This window comes from Nilaparvata lugens, chromosome 1, assembly GCF_014356525.2.
Source record: "Nilaparvata lugens isolate BPH chromosome 1, ASM1435652v1, whole genome shotgun sequence".
Classification (NCBI taxonomy): domain Eukaryota; kingdom Metazoa; phylum Arthropoda; class Insecta; order Hemiptera; family Delphacidae; genus Nilaparvata; species Nilaparvata lugens.
The window spans coordinates 57,239,898-57,251,536 of NC_052504.1; the positions used below are offsets into that span (position 1 = coordinate 57,239,898).

Genomic DNA, 11,639 nt, shown 5'->3' on the forward strand with positions numbered 1-11,639 from the left:
TCAAAAGTTCAGCTGGTGCTTTTCAAATCCCTCCCTCTCAATTTTTCATACTTTTCTCTTTTAGCCCTGTTCTTGGAATTCCTAAATCCTTTCTCTCCATTTTATTCTTTCTAATTTTTCCTCCTAACATTTTTCTCTCACCTTTGTCTTCGACTAATACTAATGTATCTCCAACTTTTCATCCATGCCTAAGACAGAAGACTTGAATTTCTCTTATTTTTGTCCTGATCTCTTCTTGTCTTTTTCACCTATCTCCATTCTTTCCTCCGTTTCTGTCCTCTACTCCCTCCTACTCATCTTGTTCTTTCACCTGACTCTTCACCCTTACCTCTCTCTTTTTCTCTTAATCCCTCTTCCCAAATCGTCATCGCACACACAGTCGCTGTTTCTTCCTTTATTCCTGCTATGATATACTACCTCCACCAAATTTTCATTCATTCCGTCCAAAACAGAAAAGTTTAAAATGAGGGTAAGAATGTTAGGCTGAGTTGGAGTGGTGGAAATGGCTTGGATTTTCGTAATACACAACTGCTTAGTATATGGTGAGGAGGGGGTAGCAAATTATTATTTTTCCGCCCGGTTACTTCTCATCCTGCAGCACCTGCAGCTGATTAATAAACTAATTTTCTCGACGAATGCGCTTATGCCACCGCGTATCATCCCTTGCGCTTCGTCTACGCTCAAGTACAGGTGGACTTATTTTTCACCCTGCTCTGCATTTGAGTGTTTTTAATACCTCTGGGGAAGAGCTCAAGATCATGCCTATGGCAGTTTTCGTTTTTAGATCATATTGTAAGTGATTCCAAAATTATTCAAGTTGAAGATGAAATTTGAGAATAGAATGATTCATATCTCAGCGCTTCTGAAGACTTATCTTTGTCGAGTCTTCGTAAGATTATTACAAAGTAATCCGTACGAAGTATTATGTCAGAGTGATTTGCCACAAAATACAATATTCCTGTATTTTAAAATTATTATAATAGTCACACGAACAATTCAGAGTTGGTAGTTGAGAGTATTCAACCTATATATCTGTGTATACAGTATCTTGTATATATATTCATGTGTATACAGAGTGGGTGAAAAGTCCGAGAACGGCTTAATGTCTCATACACAAAGGTAATTTGACGAAGGTTGTGATTGGGGATCCTACTCAAATTGAAAATACTACTTTACTATGATTTCAAAAATATGGTCAACCATCTTGGATCCGCCATATTGAATGCAACTTTTTTCCAAATAGGAAGGTGGTCATGCGATACATTATTTCGATACGAAATTTCAAGAAAAATGAATAGCGAAAACCACATATCAATATCTCAAACCGTTCAGAAGATATTCAAATTATTAATCAAGCACATCAGAAATGAATTACATGAGTGGTATTGATTAATAATGCAAATTTCTTCTGAACGATTTGAAATATCGATGTGCGGCTTTCACCATTCATTTTTTCTTGAAATTTCGTATCGAAATCATTTATCGCATGACAACCTTCCACTTAAAAAAATAAAGTTGCATTCAATATGGCGGATCCAAGATGGCGGACCAGATTTTTGAAGTCATAGTAAAGTAGCATTTTCAATTTGAGAGGGATCCCCAATCACAACCACCTAGGGATCACAATCTTTTATGAGATACTAAGCCGTTCTCGGACTTTTTCTCTCCTTTCTGCTTTGAATAGTATTGATTAATAATGTGAATATCTTCTGAACGGTTTGAGATATCGATGTGCGGTTTTCACTATTCACTTTTTCTTAAAAATTTGTATTGAAATCTTGTATCGCATGACCACCTTCCTATTTTAAAAAATCAAGTTGCATTCAATATGACGGATCCAAGATGGTGGACCAGATTTTTGAATTCATAGTAAAGTAGTATTTTCAATTTGAGTAGGATCCCCAATCACACCCACCGACAGATTCAACGTTTGTGTATGAGATATTGAGCCGTTCTCGGACTTTTCACCCACTCTGTAGGTATATTCTTGTGTATACTAAACTATCACGAATCACAAGTTAACAAATGATCACTAGTAGTAATATTGTTGTCATTACATCAGCCATTTGAGTTGAGTAAGTAAAAATTTCATCCAGTTATAAACTAGCCAATGAAAGTAACAATCTAGTATAAGAGTTGAGTAGGAGAGGATTTAGAAATTCTCCAGGTAACCAAATAGATTAGATTAGATTTCTTTATTTATGTATGATACAAAATTTACCGGCTTATACACCAATTTACATTAAATGACGGTAATGCTAATTATTCAACAAATTTTACAAAGTATAAACAATTAATCAATGACAAAGATTGAATGCAATTAGAATAACGATAATATAATAATGTGATGTAACTTCATAAATCGGCGGTGTTTCAACAAATAATTGTCGATTCTCTAATGCTCGGTCTAAACGACAACGATATTAGCACAAACCTGCCAGGTTTTGCGCAAAGTTTGCGTCGTGTAGACGGGAGATCGTTGTAAATTTCTGAGTTTTGAAGGTTTGTGCTTTCTTCGATCAATCTCAGCCAGGTTTGCGTCAATATTTTTCTAGGAAACTATTATGTCTCATCTATCCATCAAAATCTAAATCGCTTCAAAATGAAGATAGAGAATTCGCGATTTCAGATTCGGATCCACCCTCGATTAAATATGTGCGATGTCAATTCTCAAAAATACTCAAAAACAAGGAAGATTTTTTAATGGATAATAATTATTTTATTTACTCTATAGTAATGTTATAGATGATATAGTTATCCACTCTTCACTTGATAAGCAGTATTCTTGATTATTTTTATTGAGGAGAAGGAGGAGAAGTGGGAGGATGAGGAGTTGGAGGAGATGGTGGAGGAGGAGGAGGAGGAAGAGTAGGGTGAGGTGGAGGAGGAGGAGTAGGTGGAGGAGGTGGAGAAGAAGGAGGTGGAGTAGTTGATGAGGAGGAGGAAGAGTAGGGTGAGGAGGAGGAGGAGGAGTAGGTGGTGGAGGAGAAAGAGGAGGTGAAGGAGAGGGTGAAGGAGGAGGTGGAGGAGTTGAGGAGGAGGTGGAATAGTTGGAGGAGGAAGAGTAGGGTGTGGAGAAGGAGGAGGAGTAGGTGGGGGAGAAGGAGGAGTAGGTGGCGGAGGAGGAGGAGTAGGAGAAGTGGTGGTGGATTGAGGTGGTGGTGGGGGAGGAGTAGGAGTAGGAGGAGGAGTAGGAGGAGGAGGAAGAGGAGGCTTGAGTTACAATTCATCTCAAGTTTATAAACACTTCAAATACTTCGTATAGAATTTATATATGGTTTAGTTTATAATACAGGTTTGTGTATAAAAGTTGGTGTCGTGTGAACAGAGGTTTGAGCAAACTTGGCTAATAGCCAGATTTGCGTAAACCTGGCTTTGAGCCAAGTTTGCGCAAATATCGTTGTATAGACCCGACATAATAAGGATATAAAATATCCTCCCCATTAACACACGACCGGGTTGTGATGGATTAGAGCTGTTGGGAATTATAACTCGAAGTAATGCTAAAATAAGAAACTTTACTTAGTAAGTTAAAATCTAGTTGATTTGAATCTTATAATTATGGGATGAATAATTGAATGAAATTAGAATGAGTAATAGTGAATACAATATTGCATTAATAATTAAAATTAGATAAATGAAACAAATGTTATAGGGTGGGATTTAATTAAAATTTTAGAAACTGATTGAGTAATATTGACAATACACAATACCAAAGAACAGAAAATCTTTAGATGGGAAGATTAATATGTATTATGTAGAATGGAGATGGGATGTGGAAAATGGATGAATGAATGGAATGAAGAATGGGAAGGAAGGGAGATTAGAATATTTGTCATGTAGTGCTCTAGGGTTGCACAGACTCAGTCATTTTCTCTATAAGATACTTTTTCAAAGACAGGATAAAGCCCGCTCGGCTCTAAATGCATCTAATAGAGTTGGGAAGTTTATTCCATTCACGACAAGCACTGACAAGGAACGATTTGGAATAGATAGTAGTTCGATGATTAGGTATCCTGAGAGTATTTGCACCAGTTCTAGTATGGGAAGCATCTATCCTCCTACCATCGGAAACAAATTTAAAATCATTTTTGAAATAGTTGGGATTGCCATATCTTAAAGTAACTCTAACAAGTTTGATTATTCTGAAACGTCTCTGATCGGGAAGCTTCAGGGTAGAGCTTAGCAATGTGTGCTGGGGTGATATGTTCATGGCGCTCAAGAGAGTAAACGAAACGTAGACAATAATTTTGAAAGCGCTGAATTTTATCATTGAGTGTAACTTGCATGTCATTGAGGACAGAGCTGCAATACGTGTAATGTGGAAAAATCAGAGATTGGACCAGTAATAATCGTATACTTCTAGGAAGGACATCTTGTAATTTTTTCAGTGAATGCATTGCTGAGAAAACCTTTCTACAGGTTTCATTGACTTGTCCTGACCAGTCGCGGTTTTTGTCCATAATGATGCCTAGGTTTTTCACTGAGATGCAGTAGGGGATCACATTACCGTCAACAGTTATTTTATGTATCGAGTTGAAGTCTATGTTGTTTACTAAACGTGAGTAACCAATAATTATATGGGTTGTGTTTTGGTTGGGTTGAGTCTGAGGCCGTTTCGCCTTGTCCATTCCACTATCGAACTTATGTCATGATTCATCTTTTGCACGGTTCCATCAACTTTCATTATAGGACAACTTGCATAAATTTGAAAATCATCTGCATATGTATGGAAACTAGAAAATTTTATAGAAGAGGGAAGATAATTTGCATACTGAGTACTGAGTAAAAAAGAGGTCCTAGAATTGAACCTTGAGGAATTCCATGTGGAGCATTTAACCAATTCGACCTGTTCTCGCCAAGAGAGACACATTGTTTCCTATCTGTAAGATATGAATTGAATCAAACTATGGATTGATGACTGAAACCAAGAATAGCTCATTTTTTTGGAAGAACTTTGTGATCAACAGTATCAAATGCTTAAGAAAAGTCAAAAAGAGTCAATATTGTACATTTTCTTTGATCCATTGCCAACCCAATATCATCAGTGACACGGAGAAGAGCAGTTTCTGTTGAATGATATTTACGAAAACCGGACTGAAAGTTATGAAGCTTCTTTTTCTGTTCAAGGAACTCAGTAACTTGTGCATGTACAAGTCTTTCGAGTGCTTCTGATAGTGCGGATAAAATACTGATGAGTCTAAGGTCTTCAGCTCTATTGGGAGATAGAACCTTATTCAAAGGACGAACTAGAGCAGCCTTACAAATTTCAGGAAAAGATCCGTTCTCAAGAGACTTATTGAAAATAAATGTGATAGTTGGTAGAACAGCAAAGAGCATTTTCTTGATAAATTTGATTGGAATTTTGTTGGCCCCAGTGGCATTGCTATGAATATGCTGGATTGCTTTGAAAGCTTCAAATTGTGAAATTGTAATGATTTCTTATCGCTGACTCATCACGCTGATTTGAATGTGAAATGAAATGGTTGTTTATATCGTCTAGAGGTAAGTCAATTTGGATTTGGGATTTCTGTTTGTCAACACCAAATTCTTTTATACCACGCCATAGTGATGAAGAGTCTTGTTTGTTGTCAGTCATGAATGAATTCAGGTACCTGATCTTCGAGCTACGTAACTGCTGCTTTACTTTATTTCTAAGGCTCCTATACTCAATTAGACTGTCTAAGTCGAATGTCTTCCTGAATTTCCGGTGAGCTTTGTCTCTTCTACTCATCATTTTCAGTATGTCGTCAGTCATCCACGGTACACGTCGTTTTTCATTTATTCTCCCGCTCCCAGTTACATTAGCCACATGTTTGTCATATAAATCAAGAGTCCAATTTTCAAAAGTCTACCATTTCATCAACTGAAGTTAAGGCTTCAATCTGATGCCATGGAGTGTGAGCTACATCACTCAAAAAAGCGGGTTCATTGAAATGTTTAAAGTCTCTAAAAGTTATGAATTTCTGTGCTGGTTTTGGTGGCTTAAGAGAGAGCACACAGTAAATCAGGTCATGTCCAGAAATAGCTGGGACTGATATTTGTCCTGTTTGAACAACCTCGATGGGATCACTAACTATGAGAAAATCAATGAAAGTGTCAGATTCATTTGTATGGTGAGTTAGATCAAGTTGAGGCACTGAAATATGTTAGTAACCTGATAATAGTCAAAGTTGCGATTAGTCATGTTGAGGTCAGTGTTCATATCACCCAAGACAAGGACACGGTTATAAGATGGCATAAGATAAAGCAATGCATTTCCAATACATTTATTAAAAAGATGTTACATGACAAACTTGAAAGAAATATCTTCAGAAGCCTTAGGTTTCTCTGAAAACTCCTATCAGGTACAATATTGGCAACCAAATCGACTTACTCAGTCAGAAATCAGAACTAAAAATTGTGTTGTAAGTGTATCCCAACAATTTTACTCCATCTAGGCCATTTATCTTTATCCAATCTAATCCCAGCTTTAGACTGTCTTTCAGTCAAAGCAATATACCATCACAAAGCGATTCGTTTTGTGGATGCTTTTGTGAAATCTTCATTTCCAATTAAATAGTTTTCTTATTTACTCCTCATTCGATAAAATAGTGTTCTAGTCCTATGTTTATTGGATAGAAGGGCGTATTCCACATACACTTTGTCCCTTGATAATAATTCCATTTCATTCGCCCGATAGAATCCAAGAGCATCTTGATGGGAACTACTCTTGACGTGTTATATGTAACAGCTTGTGACACACAAATACAATTTACTGTCTTGTCACACACAAAAAAAAACTCGAACTCATGGTGGATTTTTGTTGACATCCAATTTATTTACCCCTTCTTCCACTCCCAAAGTACCTACTACCCTTCCAACTCCACAAGAACCCCTTACTTCGGGTTAGTCTACGTTATCTTAGTGTATTTTATTGCTTTTTCAACCAAGTAACGCGAGCGCAATTTTAGAAGATGCTTGTTGGATCTGCTTCTTTTTCATTATCTTCTTCTTCTTCTTTTTTTTCTTCTTCTTCTTCTTCATCTCCTTTTACTTCTTTCACTTCTGAATGTAGGCTACTCTGCAATAAATAGTGGGAGGGGGATGGTGTTTGGAAAACATGATACGAAGTTAATTTATAGGAGCAGGCAAATATTGCAGAACAAATATTTCCTAGAAGGGATCGAAGAATTAATTTGATTTGAGTGGAGCAGAATGAAAAGGAAATTGGGTTTCAAGTGTTCAAGTTGGCCTAGCTCATGAATTGAATAATGGAGCCGGAATCTATTAAGTATTTTGATATTAAATTGTGGTTTGTTGTAGCATTTGGAAGAAAATTCACAATTATTGAGATTCATAATTTGTTGGCTTATCAATCAATTGTAAGGGATTGGTTAAGAATTCCCGTCAAATTTGAAATTTTGAAGACATCTAATATGAATACTTGATATTAAGAATATTAATATCATTTGTTGTTTCTATCTATTGCGTAAATGTAGTTAATGTGATATTATATTGGATTTGGATACTATAAAAGTGCTGATAATATCATTTTAATTTTTAACCTATCATTTATAATATAAGTGTGTAACCGGTGGAGGTATTTTTAACCCTACACCACACCTGACATCATTTCTGTAACCGGAGATATCTTTGTCTCTATCAAGTTGATCTTCCAAAATATGAAATATATTAGAATACGATAGTCATTCTTGCAGACTATACCACCGCTGCGCACCAATGTAAATGGAGGGGGGTTGTTTCTTCTTCTCTATAATATTTACCAATATTATGCTAAAGTTTACTGCTATCAAATCATCTACCGGTATTTGAATCCTTGATTGGTTGGGAGCTCTTAGTGGATTCGTTCATTCAAATGCACAGATTATAATCATTGTCACCTATTCTAGCAACTATAGCAACTACGAGCTAGGAACTTCAATGTAAATACTTTTTAAATTTAACTTCAGGTTTATTGAACTCTAAATAGGTAGAACGAACTAATAAGAGTCAGGTAACATGTCAAATTTTCAAACAGAGTTACTCAGAAAAATAAGGAATATTCAATTCCAATCTACACATTTTGGGAACCTGCTAACTTGCTGCATTTAAATTTGGGCCTCAGTCATTCTATGAAACTAGATTTTGAGCTTAATAAGAAAAACAACAAAGGTTCGGCACTCACCATTTTAACAATATTCAAACTTAGACTCTTCAGAAACACTCACATACGCTTTAATAAAACTCACTATACTTGAACTCACACGCACAAATAATTTCCTGATTCTACTCCTACTAACTCTATAAAATTTGGTTCCCTATCCAACTAGATAAAAATTACTGATAACTGAAACATAATAATTTGTCCCTCTGAATGGGAAATGGGCCCAATCAGAGGACCGAGGCTCGCACACCGTTACATGTTTTCCCAGTTACGTCTCAATTCGAACTGTGGCCTTTTCACTAAAAATTATTCCCCCTCCACGAGCGTTGAGCATAACTTCCAGTGGAAAATCCAAAGCTGCAAAAAGGTCAATGCTCGTACAATTTTCAAATACAGTGGCTTCTTCGACATGAAATTGAAACTGCAATTGGAAAATGCACGAAAATTGCTGTAATTTTGACAACTGAGCAACAAGTTAGCAAATTCAAACAAGACAGAGTCAATTCTTACACTAAAAACGCAGGGTTCAACAAACAGTAAAATCAAAGTTCATTTCAGTTCAAAAACCTGAAAAATAATATAAGATACACACAAACAACTACAATAATACCCACTCAATATTCACACTATTACAAGTGCATTAACAAGTTAGATTATTAATGAGATGGAACATGAAAAAATTAGAAGTATCAAGAGCTTCAAGGCTGTACAAAGTCTAAAAAAACTTTCTAGTGGTGATATTTTTCGAAGTTTTTCGATTCATATACTATCAATCTAATGAAAAAGTTTATATTTAATTGTGGTTTGTTGTAGCATTTAGAAGAAAATTCATAATTTGCTGACTTATCAATCAATTGTAAAAAAAAATTTCAACGCTTTTCGATTTGTATACTATCAAGCTATCAAAATGAAAATGTTTTCTCAGGAAAATATTTTTTTCATATTATCACTTTTTGAGATATGAGGGTTTAAAGTTTAAATTTTTGGGACAGATAATTTCAAATTCGGTAGGAGATAAATCCATAAAATTCCGAAAATGTCAGTTTTTGAGAAAGAAACTCAACTAAATGTTATTTTTGGTCATTTTCAGTAGATTGAATAATTTTCCCAAAAATTGATATTTTTAGGAATTTCTTGTCTTATTGATTGAACAATCAACAATGTAGAATTTATCCTCAGAATTTCATGAATTTATCTCTCATTGAATTTGAAATGATCTGTCCCAAAATTTTGAACTTTATGCCCTCATATATCAAAAAGTAATATTTGGAAAAATATTTTCCTGTAAAATCTGTCTCATTTTGATAGCTTGATAGTATACAAATCGAAAAACGTTGAAAAATATCACCAGTAGAAAGTTTCTTTTAGCTTTAAAACGTTTTCTAGAAGCTGATTATTTCCACTATTAAAACTTATTGATTTCGAGAAGCAATAGAAAATGCTATCGCGTTCTAATATAAGAATATCTGATTACATATAATTAGACCGTTGATTAGTTCTAGAGAATTCACAGTTGAATGTAGCCACTTATTCAGCCGAAAGCCCAGATTCTCTATTATAAAGAATAGGGTGACGTATCCATGCAATTATCTTCATCTATCCTTCCCTCTTTTTTGCTCATAAATGAACTGTCACATTCCAGATGGAATGTTCGTTAAAATGGAAACTGATTACATTGTCGTTTTCATTAGGACTTGTCATCCGATTCAAAATATTTAATTGCCCATTAGGAATGTCATAATATTGCATTGAATATCAATTAACTTAATTGGGAATGCTTCAATGGATGAATAAATTGAAACGTAATGGTTAATGGTAGCTTCCTCCCTATATTATAATGCAACAAACAAGTAACTCATACTTATTAATAAATTAATCTTATTGAATTCAATCAACTGATTTGATTTTATGGGCCATATTTGCCAATTTCAATGTATTGATTCCAACTGGGAATGTAATTGATATTTAAATTAATAATACTATGTTATTGAGTTGTTGAATTCCTCCGATATTGCAGGAGAGCAATCACGATCTTTACTAAATAACATTATGTATTATGGTAGCTGATTCAATTTTTCAATTTAAACTTGATTTCGCCAGAATGATGAATACTTTATCAGGAAATTCATTACTCTCTCAGTCACACAATTCATCATTTTGATTTTCTCATTAATGTGATAAGCTTACACGAAATTAAATTTCAATATTAAACTGGAAAATTTATTACTCCAATAGGCTATTATTGAGAAAGTCCGTCATATATTGGAGGAGATTAAAAAATTTATCTGTCTCATCCATCTGATATATTCCAATCTCATCTTCATTAATTGGTTATAATAAATTCATCGTTACTCAGTTTTCGTGATTTTGCAATTTGTAATATCAATCAGGATGAATAGGTTTTATTTTGACGGAAAAACTACGACTTTCATGTTATTTTTTACTCAACTCATCTCGATTCTTGTTCAATTTATAATAATTTAACAATAATTCCATCTCTTTTTAAGAATATTCCCTCTCACAAACATCATTTAATTCTTCGTTTTTTGAAAATTATAATTGACATGAAAAGGTATAATATAAGTTTCAAAAAAAGTGCTTCTCTCATCTCGAATGCTATTTTCACATGTATCGAGAAGTGACGTTATAACAGCAAAACTTTGTAGGAATAGACCTGATGTTAGTCAGATGAAGAAGTGGAGAAGAGAACGTGGAGCAGTGAGTAAGAAAGGAGAAATAATACGAGAGTGAATTTGGTGGAGCACCTCCAATTCAATGGAGTGATCTCATTCACAAACCATGAGTTGATGGAGTGTGGTCTCAGAGAATTGATTATTCCAGACGCCTTTTCTGTACGTTCTCAATACGGATAATGCATGGTAATAACGTAAAAAGCAGTGGGTAAAGGAGAAGAAGATGGTTGGTGGTGAGGAGGAGAATTAGTTGGTGGTAGGTGGAGCGGGGGGGAGAAGGCGGTGTAATGGAAGTAAAATAGGAGTAGGGGGAAAATTTCAGTAGAAGTGGGATTGAAATGGACGAACGTAGAGAAATTTGGAAATGAAAGCGGAAAGTGAATAAGATAAATTCATCTTAAATGTTGAGAAGAAAAAGTGAATTGGGAAGACAGAAAATGAGAGAAAGAAGAAAATGGAGAATTATGAAAATATCCTGGAATGTAACTGAAACATAAAAAATTTAATGTTTGAAGTCAAGTGTAAGTGATCATCTTTACGATTACAGATACACTTGAGACGTCTTTATTATTCTGCTTACCTTTTCTAAAGTATACATCGTATTAAGTAAGCAGTGAGTATAGAATGTAATATATATAATTACATTCTATACTCACTGGTGTCAACATGACACCAGTTGAAAGGCTAGTAATTTGGTCGTAGTTTCTGATTATTGCTGAAACGAACTTCTGCTTGAATTCATGCTGCTGATTTATATTTTTACTGATCAATATAATATCAATAAATATTAGGCTGATAAG

The 11,639-nt window shown here is 34.8% G+C and overlaps 1 protein-coding gene across 1 annotated transcript in view; it reads left to right on the plus strand.

The window, feature by feature from the left end:
* The window catches only part of LOC111058998 (spermatogenesis-associated protein 17-like), a 263,715-nt gene that overhangs the window by 234,840 nt on the left and 17,236 nt on the right, over positions 1-11,639 (plus strand). The gene's annotated exons all lie outside the window — the stretch shown is intronic.